This window comes from Triticum urartu, chromosome 3A (assembly GCF_056163025.1).
Source record: "Triticum urartu cultivar PI428250 chromosome 3A, HENAU_Tu73, whole genome shotgun sequence".
NCBI classification, from domain to species: Eukaryota; Viridiplantae; Streptophyta; class Magnoliopsida; order Poales; family Poaceae; genus Triticum; species Triticum urartu.
The window spans coordinates 4,082,905-4,097,526 of NC_141875.1; positions in this window are offsets into that span (position 1 = coordinate 4,082,905).

A 14,622-nucleotide genomic window follows, 5' to 3' on the forward strand; every position below is an offset into this window, starting at 1 on the left:
AGACCATGAGATTGTGCAACTCCCGGATACCGTAGGAGTGCTTTGGGTGTATCAAACGTCACAACGTAACTGGGTGACTATAAAGGTGCATTACAGGTATCTCCGAAAGTGTCTGTTGGGTTGGCACGAATCGAGACTGGGATTTGTCACTCCGTGTAAGCGGAGAGGTATCTCTGGGCCCACTCGGTAGGACATCATCATATGCGCAATGTGACCAAGGAGTTGATCACGGGATGATGTGTTACGGAACGAGTAAAGAGACTTGCCGGTAACGAGATTGAACAAGGTATAAGGATACCGACGATCGAATCTCGGGCAAGTAACATACCTCTAGACAAAGGGAATTGTATACGGGATTGATAAAGTCCTTGACATCGTGGTTCATCCGATGAGATCATCGTGGAACATGTGGGAGCCAACATGGGTATCCAGATCCCGCTGTTGGTTATTGACCGGAGAACGTCTCGGTCATGTCTGCATGTCTCCCGAACCCGTAGGGTCTACACACTTAAGGTACGGTGACGCTAGGGTTGTAGAGATATTAGTATGCGGTAACCCGAATGTTGTTCGGAGTCCCGGATGAGATCCCGGACGTCACGAGGAGTTCCGGAATGGTCCGGAGGTAAAGAATTATATATAGGAAGTGCTATTTCGGCCATCGGGACAAGTTTCGGGGTCACCGGTATTGTACCGGGACCACCGGAAGGGTCCCGGGGGTCCACCGGGTGGGGCCACCTGCCCCGGGGGGCCCCATGGGCTGTAGGGGGTGTTCCTTGGCCTATATGGGCCAAGGGCACCAGCCCCAAGAGGCCCATGCGCCAAGAGAGAAAAAAAGGGGGAGAGTCCTACAAGGGGAAGGCACCTCCGAGGTGCCTTGGGGAGGATGGACTCCTCCCCACCCTTGGCCGCACCCTTCCTTGGAGGAAGGGGCAAGGGCTGCGCCTCCCCCTCTCCGTTGGCCCTATATATAGTGGGGAAAAAGGAGGAGCAAACCAATCTAAGGCCTGGCGCCTCCCTCTCCCTCCCGTGACACATCTTCCTCCTCCCGCGGCGCTTAGCGAAGCCCTGTTGGAATCCCGCTACTTCCACCACGCCGTCGTGCTGCTGGATCTCCATCAACCTCTCCCTCCTCCTTGCTGGATCAAGGCATGGGAGACGTCTCCGTTCCGTACGTGTGTTGAACGCGGAGGTGCCGTCCGTTCGGCACTAGGATCATCGGTGATTTGACTCACGACGAGTACGACTCCATCAACCCCGTTCACTTGAACGCTTCCGCTTAGCGATCTACAAGGGTATGTAGATGCACTCTCCTTCCCCTCGTTGCTGGTTTCTCCATAGATAGATCTTGGTGATACGTAGGAAAATTTTGAATTTCTGCTACGTTCCCCAACAGCCGCACCCCCGGGCATCCCCGCCGCCGCAGCCCCCTCGAGCGTCCCAGCCGCCATGGCCCCCTTGGGTGCCGCTGTGGCCTCTGGCGCCACCGCAGGTGCCCCCTCGGAGTCCTCGGAGACCGGCTCGACCTCCTCCTCGCCGGTCGCCCTCTCGGTTTCGTCGGCTACAATCGCACCTCTCGCCGGTGTGGTTACTCGGGCTCAGACTGGGACGTATCGTCCTAGCACGCGCTACACCTCCGATGAGTATGCGTGTGTCGCGTCTACCTCGGCCCCGTCTCCGCTACCCACTTCCGCACACGCAGCCCTTCAGGATGCGAACTGGCTTGCTGCGATGCGTGAGGAGTTCGACGCCCTTCAGCGCAACCGTGCGTGGCAGCTTGTCTCGCAGCCTCCCCGTGCCAATCTTATCACTGGCAAGTGGATTTTCTGCCACAAGACTTGCCCCAACGGTTCCCTTGAGCGCTACAAGGCGCGTTGGGTGGTGCGCGGTTTCTGACAGCGCGCCGGCGTGGACTTCACCGACACCTTCGCCCCGGTTGTCAAACCGGGCATGATTCGTGTTGTCCTCCAACTTGCCATTTCTCGTGCCTGGCCAGTTCAGCAGCTCGACGTGTCCAATGCTTTCTTGCATGGCCATCTCAACGAGCAAGTGTTTTCTCAACAACCTTCTGGTTTCGTCGACACCGACTATCCGGACCACGTGTTCTTGCTCTCTCGTTCTCTTTACGGGTTGAAGCAGTTGGGAGACAAGACACCAGTCGCACCCCTTGTACCTGTGTGTGTGCGCGCGCGCGCGCCTAGTGCACGATCAATGAGAGATCGATGCACACAATCATTCTCTACATTGACCATACTGAATTCTATCTACCTATCTCAACCGATTGATATTTTTTTAGGATTGGGCTGGATTTAATACTGAAAATCTAGCAGTAAAAGACCAATTTGACACTCAAACAATCCTAAATTCACTTATGCTTGGAAGAAGTTGCTTCTCTTCTTGGCTACAGTCGATCTTTGCACCATTGACTGCAGTTGGTCTCATCAAATAGTTCACTTAACTTTCATTTTATATTTCAAATAGTTCACTTGACTTCCATTTTATATTTCACATAGTTCGCTTAACTTCTAAGCTGTAGTTGGTCTTTGCGCCAATTGGCGCAAATGGGTCATCTAGTGATCTTAATTTGTGCTCTCTAAGACAATCGTTAAGATGTTCTTGTGGAAAGACAAAGTAGGGAATGTGTCCAAATTACATCTTAACCGATTCGCGACCTACATCAAAAATCAGTTGTCCAACCGAACGTTTGCAATGATTATGTTCATATTGCATTTGTATTTTCAAAAAATGTTCATCGAATTCAAATTTTTTGTTCATTGGATTTAAATATGTTGAAAAAAATTCGAAAATTGTTTACCAGCCCATTGGCATGCCTCAAGCGGAGGCGAAAAAATCACGCGAAGCTATAGCCCGATGGTGGACCTCGCCACGAATAGATACGCCTATAGGCAGTCGTCTGCGAAACCAGTTGTGACTAAAACGGTGCGCTAGCACTAAAGTACAGTACCAGATACCTTTTTTTTCAATTTGCGACACATTTGTTGGACAAATGTGCCAACATATTTTCTGAAAAATGCGAATATTGTTTAATAACGACACTAATTCCGAATTAAGAAGAATCTTTTATGAACAGTGAACAAATGTTTTAAAAAATAAATGTAAAATACATACTGAACATTTTGATATTATATGGCAAACATTTTCAAATATACACCGACATTTTTTGAAAAATATGGTAAACATTTTTTCAAATGCAATCTGACAATTTTTCTATACACGATGAACATTTTTTTTGTACATAGTGAACATTTTTTCAATACACATTGCACATTTTTTCACTGCAGTGAACTTTTCTTGAAATGCAATCTGAGCAGTTTTTCTATACACGATAAACATTTTTTTGTACACAGTGAACATTTTTACCATGTACATTGCACATTTTTTTTCCTGTGGTGAACGTTTTTTGAAATGCAATCTGAACAATTTTTCTATACACGATGAACATTTTTTGTACACAGTGAACATTTTTTTGTACACAGTGAACATTTATTCCATGTACGTTGCAGATTTTTTCACTGCGGTGAACCTTTTTTGAAAACGTGAATTTCTTTTGAAATCATAAAAGAACTTTTTTGAATTTCAAACTTTTTAGAATGTTTAAATTTATTTCTGAATAGTATGGAAAGGTTTTAAATTTCTGAAAAAACACAAAAAGAAATCGGCAAAAGAAACATAAACAGAAAAAAATAGAAAAAACCAAAGAGAAAAATTAAGAAAAACTGGAAAACCCCGGTTTAAGGAACCTTCTAGAAGGTTCCCGAAACCGGTAGCTTTCTTGAAGTGGGCCGGCCCGTGGGCGTTGCTCGCGCGTTCGTCTGCCGCACTCGAGCGGCAAATAGGATTCGCCCACCACACCTGCCATATAGGATCCTATTCGCCGCTCGCTGCGGCAAAGAGGGGCGGTTTCGCATAGGCGGGTGTCCAACTGGGCTGGCCCAGGATTATAGCGAATGACAGTGCACAGTAGCTAAAAAAGAAATACCACGGTCACGAGAATACGAACCCAGGACCTGGCACTAAACCTACCGTGGTACTACCAGCTGAGCTAGCAGTCGTTACCAATTCTACAGTAGCGCCAAGCTTAAAGAACCAATCCCGCAGCGCAGATCCAAATTATACCTTGAATTTCACAAGCATTTGTATTAAAAAAACGAAGGGATCTGTGACACAAAAGCAAATTGGTGATTTGCAACAAAAAAAAACTGAAATATTTGGATAAATCAGGAACATTTTTTTGAAACGGGAAAATATTTTGAAAATATTTTTTGAAAACTTGAAACTGAACAATTTCGAAACTCCTGAAAAAAATGAAAACATGCACATATTTGAAAATTGCGATTTTTTTTTGCAATTTGTGAACAAAAATTTGAAACTCCAGAAAAAATGAAAACGTGCACATATTCGAAATTTTTGATTTGTTTTTTGAAAATGGGAACGTGTTTTGTACCACCCAAATATGTTTTGAAATTTATGTACAAAAATTTGAAACTGAACAATTTTGAAACTCCTGAACAAATGAAAACATGCACACTTTTGAACTTTGCAAACAATTGATGAAAACGGGAACATGTTTCGAACCACCCGAACATTTTTTTAAAATTTATGAACAAAAATTTGAAACTGAACAGTTTCAAAACTCAAAAATGAGAACGTGCACATTTTTATGAAATTTTTTGAACCATTTTTAATAATGGGAACATGTTTTCAAATTCCTGAACATTTTCTAATTCATGAAACAAATACACAAACACCTTTTGAATTTGCAAGAAAATTTTCAAATAGGAATATGTTTAGAATTTTGAACAAATTTTGAAAGCGAGAACATATTTCTGAAACCGAACATCCTTTAGTTTGTGAAAAGAATTTGAAAAGACGAACACTTTTTAAAAAATAAGATAACAATTTTTGACATTCTAAAATTTTATGAAATTTCTGAACAAAAATTAGAAAACAGGAACATTTTTTGAAAGGAGGAACAAAAACTGAAATTTTCACCTTTTAGAAAAATTTCTGAAAACATTCGTTGCAAAAAGAAAAAAGTCAAAAAAAGAGCAAGAAGAAAGAAAAAAAGACAGGAAATATAAAGAGAAAAAACGAAAAAGGAAAGAACAATAAAAAATAAAAGCGAAAATAAATATAAAAAGAAAAACCGGTTCAGGAACTTCCTAGAAGTTTCCCAAAACCGAAAAATTACCCGGCTAGGAACAGTCATAGAAGGTTCTCAAAACCGGTGTACTTGAACGCTTAACAGGCCAGCCCATGCACGTCGTTCGCTCGATAGCCCCTGTGCGGAACCCCGATTGTTTGGCGCAGAGAGCGGCAAATAGGGTTTTCCTCCATCAATAACTGAACCAAATTGTTTTAGTTGGGACTGTCTATTTGGCATTTGACTAATTTACAATTGGAAAACATTCAAATTTCCTAACAAATCAAATGTTGACAGTTGTATGTCCAAAAACCTACTACAGTTGTATGTTTGTATGCCCAAAAAAACGGGCCAGGCTAAAAATCTGACCCGGTTTAACTAACCAATACAAAACCATCCTGGATCGGTCGCCCATGCTCATTTTCCTTTGCTGGACCACAAAGCACCTGACAAAGAAAAAAAAACTAAAATCAGGAAGTAGCTGGCGACTCCCAGGACCCTTCTTCAACTTGCATGTTGCATCCCACGCAAGGTCCCAAACTCTACTACCCTACCCCTCAGATCTCACCTTACACTGTTACACACAGAACTCATCTAGGAGGAGCCATGGGAGAGGGGGAGAGAGAAGAACAAAGAACCGCAACAAAACAAAGACATGGTAGAGGGGCAAGTACCTGGAGAGAAGCAAGGGGGAAAGAACAGATGCAAAAACTTGGTTGAGGACAGAGGAAGGTCATTCAAGAGACAATCCACAGGTTCAGAAAAATCTCTCAAAAATACTTGTTGACATGATGGAAGAAAAAGAATGCTTGTTGACTGTTCTTCTCTGTTTGGTTGCACAACACCTGAGAAAACCTTTCCAGAATATCTAGTGAATGTTGAACAAACTGGCAAATCATAAGATCGTTTCTGCCTCTGCAAAAACAAAAGGAGAAGTACATTAAAATTTAAAATAAATGAAGATATATTGGGGGCAAACCCTACCAAAATTCCATGAGATGTGCAACCAAAATAGAGAAGAACAGAAAATAAAGTCAAGACAAAAAAGGGACTAACCACATTCCTTCTGGAAAAACAAAAAAAATACAAGCATCAATCCAAATAAACAGATAAGTCATCATAAAAACAATGCATGAATTAGAACTAGAATATAAAAACTCACATGATTCACATAGAACTCGAAAAGAGCTTTCTCAAATTGTCCATCATCACCAGAAAGTTACTGAAAAAAGGTACAGTCAACAGACACAAGAATTAATAAACTGAAAGAGAGAATAAAGAAGAAAATAAAACAAGAGAATAAGACAGAAATAACTACCAAAGACATAGCATTAGAACCATCTTCCGCAAAGTCGTTAGGCACAAAAGGATCATTCAAAGAATCAGCATTCTTAATAAAAGACTGGCAGAACATCCTTGTGAGAGACTTTCCGTAGCCTCCCCATGAAACTAAACCTAAAAAACAGATTACATGACACATGAAAAGAAAGAAATGAAAAAGGTGTACGGAGTAAAGAAGCTGAAAATTACATAGTAATGTGGCTGAATTACAATATAAATCTCAGTACAAATACACTGTGCAGAGTATATCCTTCATCATATTATAGTGCAAATGAATCAGCGAAATTACAGGGTAAATCTGAGGCATATTACAGCGAAGAACTAAACTGTGGAACAACAGCGTAAATATCAATCATGCATCTGGCATGACATAGTGTAACTTACAGTGCGAGTTTCACTCAAAACCAGACTAAATACAGTCAAACTCTGAGGCAAATTACACAGTAATCTAGGCAAATTACATAGAAAAAGCACATGAATTACACTGCCAAGAACTGAAGATAATATAGTGTAAATATAGGGTATATTGCAGTGAAAGTAGCACATGAATTACAGTGGGAAATTCAGAGGTAAATTACAAAAGTGAATCTAGGGGTGTTATAGCGTAAATCTGGGCAAATTACAGTGTAACTTACAGCGTACAGTGCAAGTATCACTCAAGACCAAACTAAATACAGTCAAACTCTGAGGCAAATTGCACATCAATCTAGGAAAATTACATAGAAAAGGCACATGAATTACACTGCCAAAAACAGAAGATAATATAGTGTAAATATGGGGTATATTGCAGTGAAAGTAGCACATGGATTACAGTGGGAAATTCAGAGGTAAGTTACAAAAGTAAATCTAGGGGTATTACAGCGTAAATCTGGACAAATTACAGTGTAACTTACAGAGTACAGTGCGAGTATCACTCAAAATACAGTGTAAAAACCAGTGTAAATATAGTGAAACTCTGAGGCAAATTACACAGTAAACCGGGCAAATTGTAGTGTAATTCGGGGTATATTGCAGCGTAAATCTAGGGTAATTACACTGCAAATCCCATTGTAGAGTAAATATTTGGTATTACAATGTAATTCAAACAATTAAATACCACTATTAAAAGAAAAAAACTGATACACAACAACTAGCTACCTCCTGACAACTACAACGAAAATACAAATACTGCACCGCAAATACAACAGTGGACGACTCAAATATAGATCATAATCACAAGAACTACAGCGCAATGATACAAAGAATATATAACAAGAATGAGCCTGAAATTAAAATAAAAAAACAGAAATTATGGAAAGGATGACGGTTACACTGTAATTATAGGAGAATTTACACTGTAATTAGGGGGAATTTTATACTGTAATTACATATAAGAAGCATCAGGGCTACACTGAAAATTATGGGAAACTTACACTATAATTATGGGAAGATTATACTGTAATTACATATAAGTAGCATGAGAATTACACTATAATTATGGGACAAATTACACTATAATTACAGTGTAAATTACACTCTAATACACTGTAAATACAAAAAAAATCATGGGTATTACACTGAAAATATGGGCTAAATTACACTATAATTCTAGGGTATATTACACTGACAAATACACTCAAAATATGGGATAAAATACATATAATTCCGGGGTATATTACACTGAAAATACATCAAAAGTTTCTGAGCTTACACTAAAATACATCAGCACTACAGGGCTAGTACACACAAATTCAGTAGGATGATCTAACACTGACAAAAAAAGGGAAACACCTACTGAACCAATACAGGGCTAAAAAACACATGTGGATTATAGTGAAATACACCCAGTGAAATGCACCAGAAAACCATATAGACACAGGAATAAAGCAGAGCTGACTCGTTGAATTTGATACACTGAGAAAACCCTAAACTAGGGAAACTAAACACCTGCATCTAAACTGCCAGCAGGTAACTGAACAAATTCAAGAACTACAACAGCAACATGAACCAATACAGAGACCACTTACTACTAAGCAGGAAACTGAACACATCAGAAACCATAGTTGAGCAGGTAACTGAATCAAAAAGCAGCTACATCTACATAGAAGGGCAAACAAAATCAGACGAAGGATACACCATTAGCATCTACATCTACATCGCACGAGCCATCAGAATCAAACTACATCTAACAACAAAAAAACAGACGGAACGGACATCCAGCCACCAGCCTAGCAGAAAAGAAATCAACAGGGGACTCGAATCCACTGCTATATCCATGCACCTACAACTACCATCTGCAACAAAAACACGAGGGATATTCACCGCTACAACTACAGCCTCACCTACTTCTACATCTACAGCGAAGGAAACAAATCAAGCACTGGACTGGGGAGAACTTCAACGAGGGAAGGGCGAGACGACCAAAACCATCAGATGACCTTGAACAACCACCTACCAGCGCCTATACCCGAAGACCTAAAACTAATAGAAGAAATCATGGCGGACTACAAAGAACAATAAAACCTACAACAACAACTCACCTAAATCTGGAAGCTACAGCTACACTGGCACAACACAAGCCAAATCCCACGGGGGAGGGAGAAAGACAAGAACGACAAACCGCGGTAACCAAGGATCGAAGAGAAAGGGGGGAGAATGCAAGATCGAGCGGTGGGATATCTCGAAATCAACATGAATAGAAGGAATCGCCTCCTCGAGCTCTCTCCTCTCAGCCTTATCGAAACAGAGGCGTCCAAATGAAAAAGGGAAAAGGCACCCAAAATTCAAAAAGGACAAAAACCAAACAGTACCGGGTCGGGGCAGTGGTAACGAGCTGAGGCAGAAACAAAAGCGCGCCCGACAAAGAAAACGAACCCGAAAACCACAGGACCCAGCACGAATCTTTGCGCGAGAACGGACGGAGATAGATTTGAATGACAACGAATTGGAAAACACTCGACTACAAAATAGCAAATCCGTTGTTTTAAAATAACTGGAAGAGTTAATGGCATGTACGGTTCAGCCTACGCCACCAATAATATATACACCCCACGCCACCAAAAAGGGCTGGAAAACGGGCTTGGACAATTTTCTAATTGGGCTAAAGAAAACTGCCCAGTCTGCTTCTCGTAGTTCTCTTGAAATTGAAGGCCTAGCCAAAACTAGAAACAGAAAGAGAGAGAAGAGAGGTTTCTCAAAAAAAACACGACAATAGCTGCCACACGTGTGGCATCTAGGAGGATGTGTCGCACGCCCCGTGTGGCATCGACACAGGCCCGTCCGCACAAGCATGTCCGGGCGCACCCCGTCACTGCCCCGCATGTTCGGTGTGCGGCGCGATCGTCCGCGGGTCTGGGCGAGCGACCACGCGGCCCGCACGACCCGTCTTGGCCATCCACCCCTCCCCGCCTGCAAGCTACACGCCCCGTGTGGTAGTCACCACGCGTCCCGCCGCGATTGCCATGGTTCGGACCCTCTTCCATGTTCGTTTAACTGCAGTTGCCATGGTTGCTCAACTGCAGTTGCCATCTCAGGTCAAGTGCTGGATGCCATTTTTGGCAACTGCAGCTGTTGCCATGTATGGTCTGGTCTACTATAGTTGTCATGATTTGAAAACTTTAGGAGTTGCCACCTACTAACACTAGACAGTTGCCATGTAGCACTACAAAAACATGGCAAAAAATATGTTCGGGTAAAAGAGAGAGTTGCCATCTGCTTACAAGCATAATAGGGCAGTTGCCATGTACCCTGCAAAAACACTGACAACTGAAAGCTTTTGGTGTGTGGGAGAGGAGACGGGCATGTGGGCGACAGTGGTATCTTTAGGAGTTGCCACCTACTAACACTAGGCAGTTGCCATGTAGCGTTACAAACAGACGTGGGAACAATAACATGTTCGGGTAACAGAGAGTTGTCATCTGCTTACAATCACAAAATGGGGCAGTTGTCATGTACCCTGCAAAAAACATGGCAAATGACAGCTTGGGCGTGCGAGAGTAGGAAAAATGGGCAGTCGTGGGAGATGGAAAACAGAAGTCGTGCGTGGCGTGCGGGCGCGACGGCAGTTACACCGCACGCCCCGACTCGCAACTAGTCTTGTCCGAGGGAGAAACAACGTACGGGCGAACTGACAAATACTCCACACACCGACCTTGTCCTACGTGGCACACAAAAATTGCCTCACCGTGTTAGGATTGGTGCGAAATTAAATGAACGGTGATTCATGCGTGTGGGCGAGATGCAAATACCCACATATTTGGGTGTTAGTGTTTCCGAAAAAAAATTGAGGGAGAAGAGAGAGAGCCCGAACGGAAGTTCCTATTTGCGCTCTCTGCATATAACTATAGAGGTAACGCACATAGCGACAACACTAAGCGAACGACTGGACGGCCCATCTAAGACAGCTGCCGAGTAGATCGCATCTGGTTTTGGGAACCTTTTGGAGGGTTATAGCCCTGGTTTCTACTGGTTTTGGGAACCTAGTAAAAGGTTCCTGAACCGTTTTTGGACTGGTTTTCTGGTATTTTTTGTTTCTTATTTTTTTGTTTCTTATTTTGGGAACCTAGTAAAAGTACAAAATTTCAGCTCTTGTCAATATTTGTTCTGGGTTCGTAAATTTTAAGAAATATTCGCATTTTCAAATTTTATTCGGCATTTAAAAAAAACGTTTCTGTTTCAAAATTAGTTTGCAATTTTTTTTTAATGTTCATGTTTTCAATTTTTGTCTGGAGTTTGAAAAATTGTTCACAGATTTCATAAAATGTTCGTGTTCAAAAATTTGTTCAGGAGTTTAAAATAATATTCAATTTTTTTTTCAAATGTTGTTTGGGAGTTTGAAAAACTGGTCCCAATTAAATGTTTGCCTATCCAAAAATTAATTTGAAATTTGAAAAATGTTCCAGTTTTAGAAAAATGTTCGTGTTTTCAATTGTTTGGGAGAGTTTAGAAAAATGTTTCCATTTTCCAACAATTATTTGCATTTTCGAAATGTTTGAGTTTTTTCAAATTTTATTCACAATTTTGAAAAGTGTTGGCAGTTTCATACAATATTCACGCTTTTTTCCAAATAATGTTTTGCGTTCAAAATTTTAAAAGCGTTCAAATCTGCGCTTGGTTTTGTTCTTATTATAAATCAGGTAGCTCGCTACCTCATGTGGTGGCCGTACTTCATGTGAAGCACTGGGTCTTGTGTTTGAACCCAATGGAGTATAGTTTTCACTCTCAAATCCCCCTCAATGTCTCCATAACCCTGTGTGGTAAAAACTATACGTTTTTTCTTTTTCTCGAGCGCTACAGTTTTCGTTGTTCGCTAGCTGCATGGGCCGGCCCAGTCGGGAGACCAGCCTCTGCATGCGGTCGACCTTCTGCCCACAGAGAGCCAGCCCGAACGACCCCTCCTGTTTCTCCCGTAGCTGCCGGCGACCCAACTCTTGAAGCTTGCCCCTACCTCAGGCAATGCCGATCCACCCCTGGCGGTGCCTCCATCACCAGTGCGGCTCCGGTGTTCCTGGCGGCTCCTCTTCGTCATCTACCGTGCGGCTGTGCCTCCTACAGCAGTGCACGAGCACAAGTAATTCCCTCCCCCTAAATTTTTGTTGGTCAGTACTAAATTTCTTACAGATTGTGGGCTATATATATACTCCCTCCGTTCTGAAATATAGATCGTTAAACAAATCGTTCCAACCAGGTGAAAATAAGGGAAATGACCTTAATTATCACCCTTGGCTAAATTTGAATCCTCCTCTTTGAACTAGCCCATGCCTGAGAGCTTGATTTGAGCGCTGGAGCCAGCCTCCATGGTGGCGACAGAAGAGCCCCCGAATTCGACGGCGGGGACGCCCTGCCTCTGCTCTTCCTAGTCCTGGCCATGGGAAGCACGGCCCGACCCGGCTTGAAAAAGCCCGACCCGGCCCGGCCCGTTGCTGCTCCCGGGTCGGGCCCGGGCCTAGATTTTCAGCCCGATGGCCGGGCCGGGCCGGGCCCGGTGTAACGCCCATGATGCGGCTATATCTCCCACGTGTCGAGGCACGACTTAGAGGCATAACCGCATTGTGGTTTTGTCGCAAGAAGGGTCATCTTCACATAATCCTATGTAATGAACAAGAAAGGGATAAATAGAGGGTTGGCTTACGATCTCCACGTCACACAATGAACATATAATTCATACATCGTTCAGAGTACACACATAGTCCGACTACGGACAAATCCAAAAGAAAAGAAGATAACCCCAAATGCTAGATCTCTGATCGTCCCAACTGGGCTTCACTACTGATCATCAGGAAAAGACACGTAGTAACGGCCAAGGTCCTCGTCAAACTCCCACTTGAGTTCGGTAGCTTCACCTGCACTGGTATCATCGGCACCTGCAACTATTTTGGTAGTATCTGTGAGTCATGAGGACTCAACAATCTCAAAACCCGCGAGATCAAGACTATTTAAGCTTATAGGCAGGATGTGGTTATGAGGTGAAGTTGCAGCAAGCGCTAAGCAACTATGGTGGCTAACTTACGAGTACAAAAGTAAGAAGAGAAACTACGCAACGGTCGTGAAACTATAAGTGATCCTGAACAACTTACGTTCATACATAACCCAACTGTGTTCACTTCCCGGACTCCGCCGAAAAGAGACCATCACGGTTACACATGCGGTTGATGCATTTTAATTAAGTCAAGTGTCAAGTTCTCTACAACCGGATATTAACAAATTCCCATCTGCCACATAACCGCGAGCACGGCTCTCGAAAGTTTATACCCTGCAGGGGTGTCCCAACTTAGCCCATCACAAGCTCTCACGATCAACGAAGGATATTCCTTCTCCCGAAACAAACCGATCAGGCTCGGAATCCCGGTTACAAGACATTTCGACAATGATAAAACAAGACTAGCAAGACCGCCCGAATGTGCCGAAAAATCCCGATAGGAGCTGCACATATCTCGTTCTCAAGGCACACCGGATAGGTCAAGCTATGAGTAAAACCAACCCTCAAGTTTCCCCGAGGTGGCCCCACAGGCTGCCCGGTTCGGACCAACACTCAGAGGAGCACTGGCCCGGGGGGTTAAATAAAGATGACCCTCGGGTTTGCAACCCATAGGAAAGTTATAGGTTGTTAGGCAAATGTAAAACCAAGGTTGGGCCTTGCTTGAGGAGTTTTATTCAAAGCGAACTGTCAAGGGGGTCCCATAATCCCAACCGCGTAAGGAACGCAAAATCAAGGAACATAACACCGGTATGACAGAAACTAAGGCGGCAAGAGTGGAACAAAACACCGGCCATAAGGCTGAGCCTTCCACCCTTTACCAAGTATATAGGTGCATTAATATTAATAAGAGATATTGTGATATCCCAACATAATCATGTTCCAACATGGACCAATCTTCAACTTCACCTGCAACTAACAACGCTATAAGAGGAGCTGATCAAAAGCGATAACATAACCAAACAACGGTTTGCTAGGAAGGTGGGTTAGAGGCTTGACATGGCAATATGGGAGGCATGATAAGCAAGTGGTAGGTAGCGCGACATAGCGATAGAACGGACAACTAGCCAGCAAAGATAGAAGTGATATCGAGGGTAATGGTTATCTTGCCTGAGATCCCGCAAGGAAAAAGAACTAGTCCATGAAGAAGACAAACGAACGTAGTCGAACGAATCATCACAACTCTAGAACCAAACCGAAGCTAACGAGAGAAGCAAACCGGAAAGAAGGAAACAACATGGTAAACACACAAGCATAAACATGGCATGATGCACAAACAAGTATGATGCATGTCCGGTTTAAAAACATGGCAAAGTGCAACAAACAATACTACAAGTTAAGTGGAGCTCAATATGCAACAAGTTGCATATTGACGAAACACCACATTCAAGTATTTAGTTCACTCGCGTTTAGGTACACATCAATATTAAATGTTGGTTAACATGGCAAGAGGTGAAGCATAATAAAATTACCTATCTAGGCAAGTTTAAATGAGGCCGGAACAACAAACAACAATTCCGGAAAATCCCCATATGCATATTTCAAATTTGGTATTGTTTTTCCCTAAACCATACTTTTGAGTTGTTAAACATGAAAAGTAAGTGCAGCATGTTAATCTATGCATTTTCCCACCCCATTTACATATGAAGTTTATTTAATTCGGAGT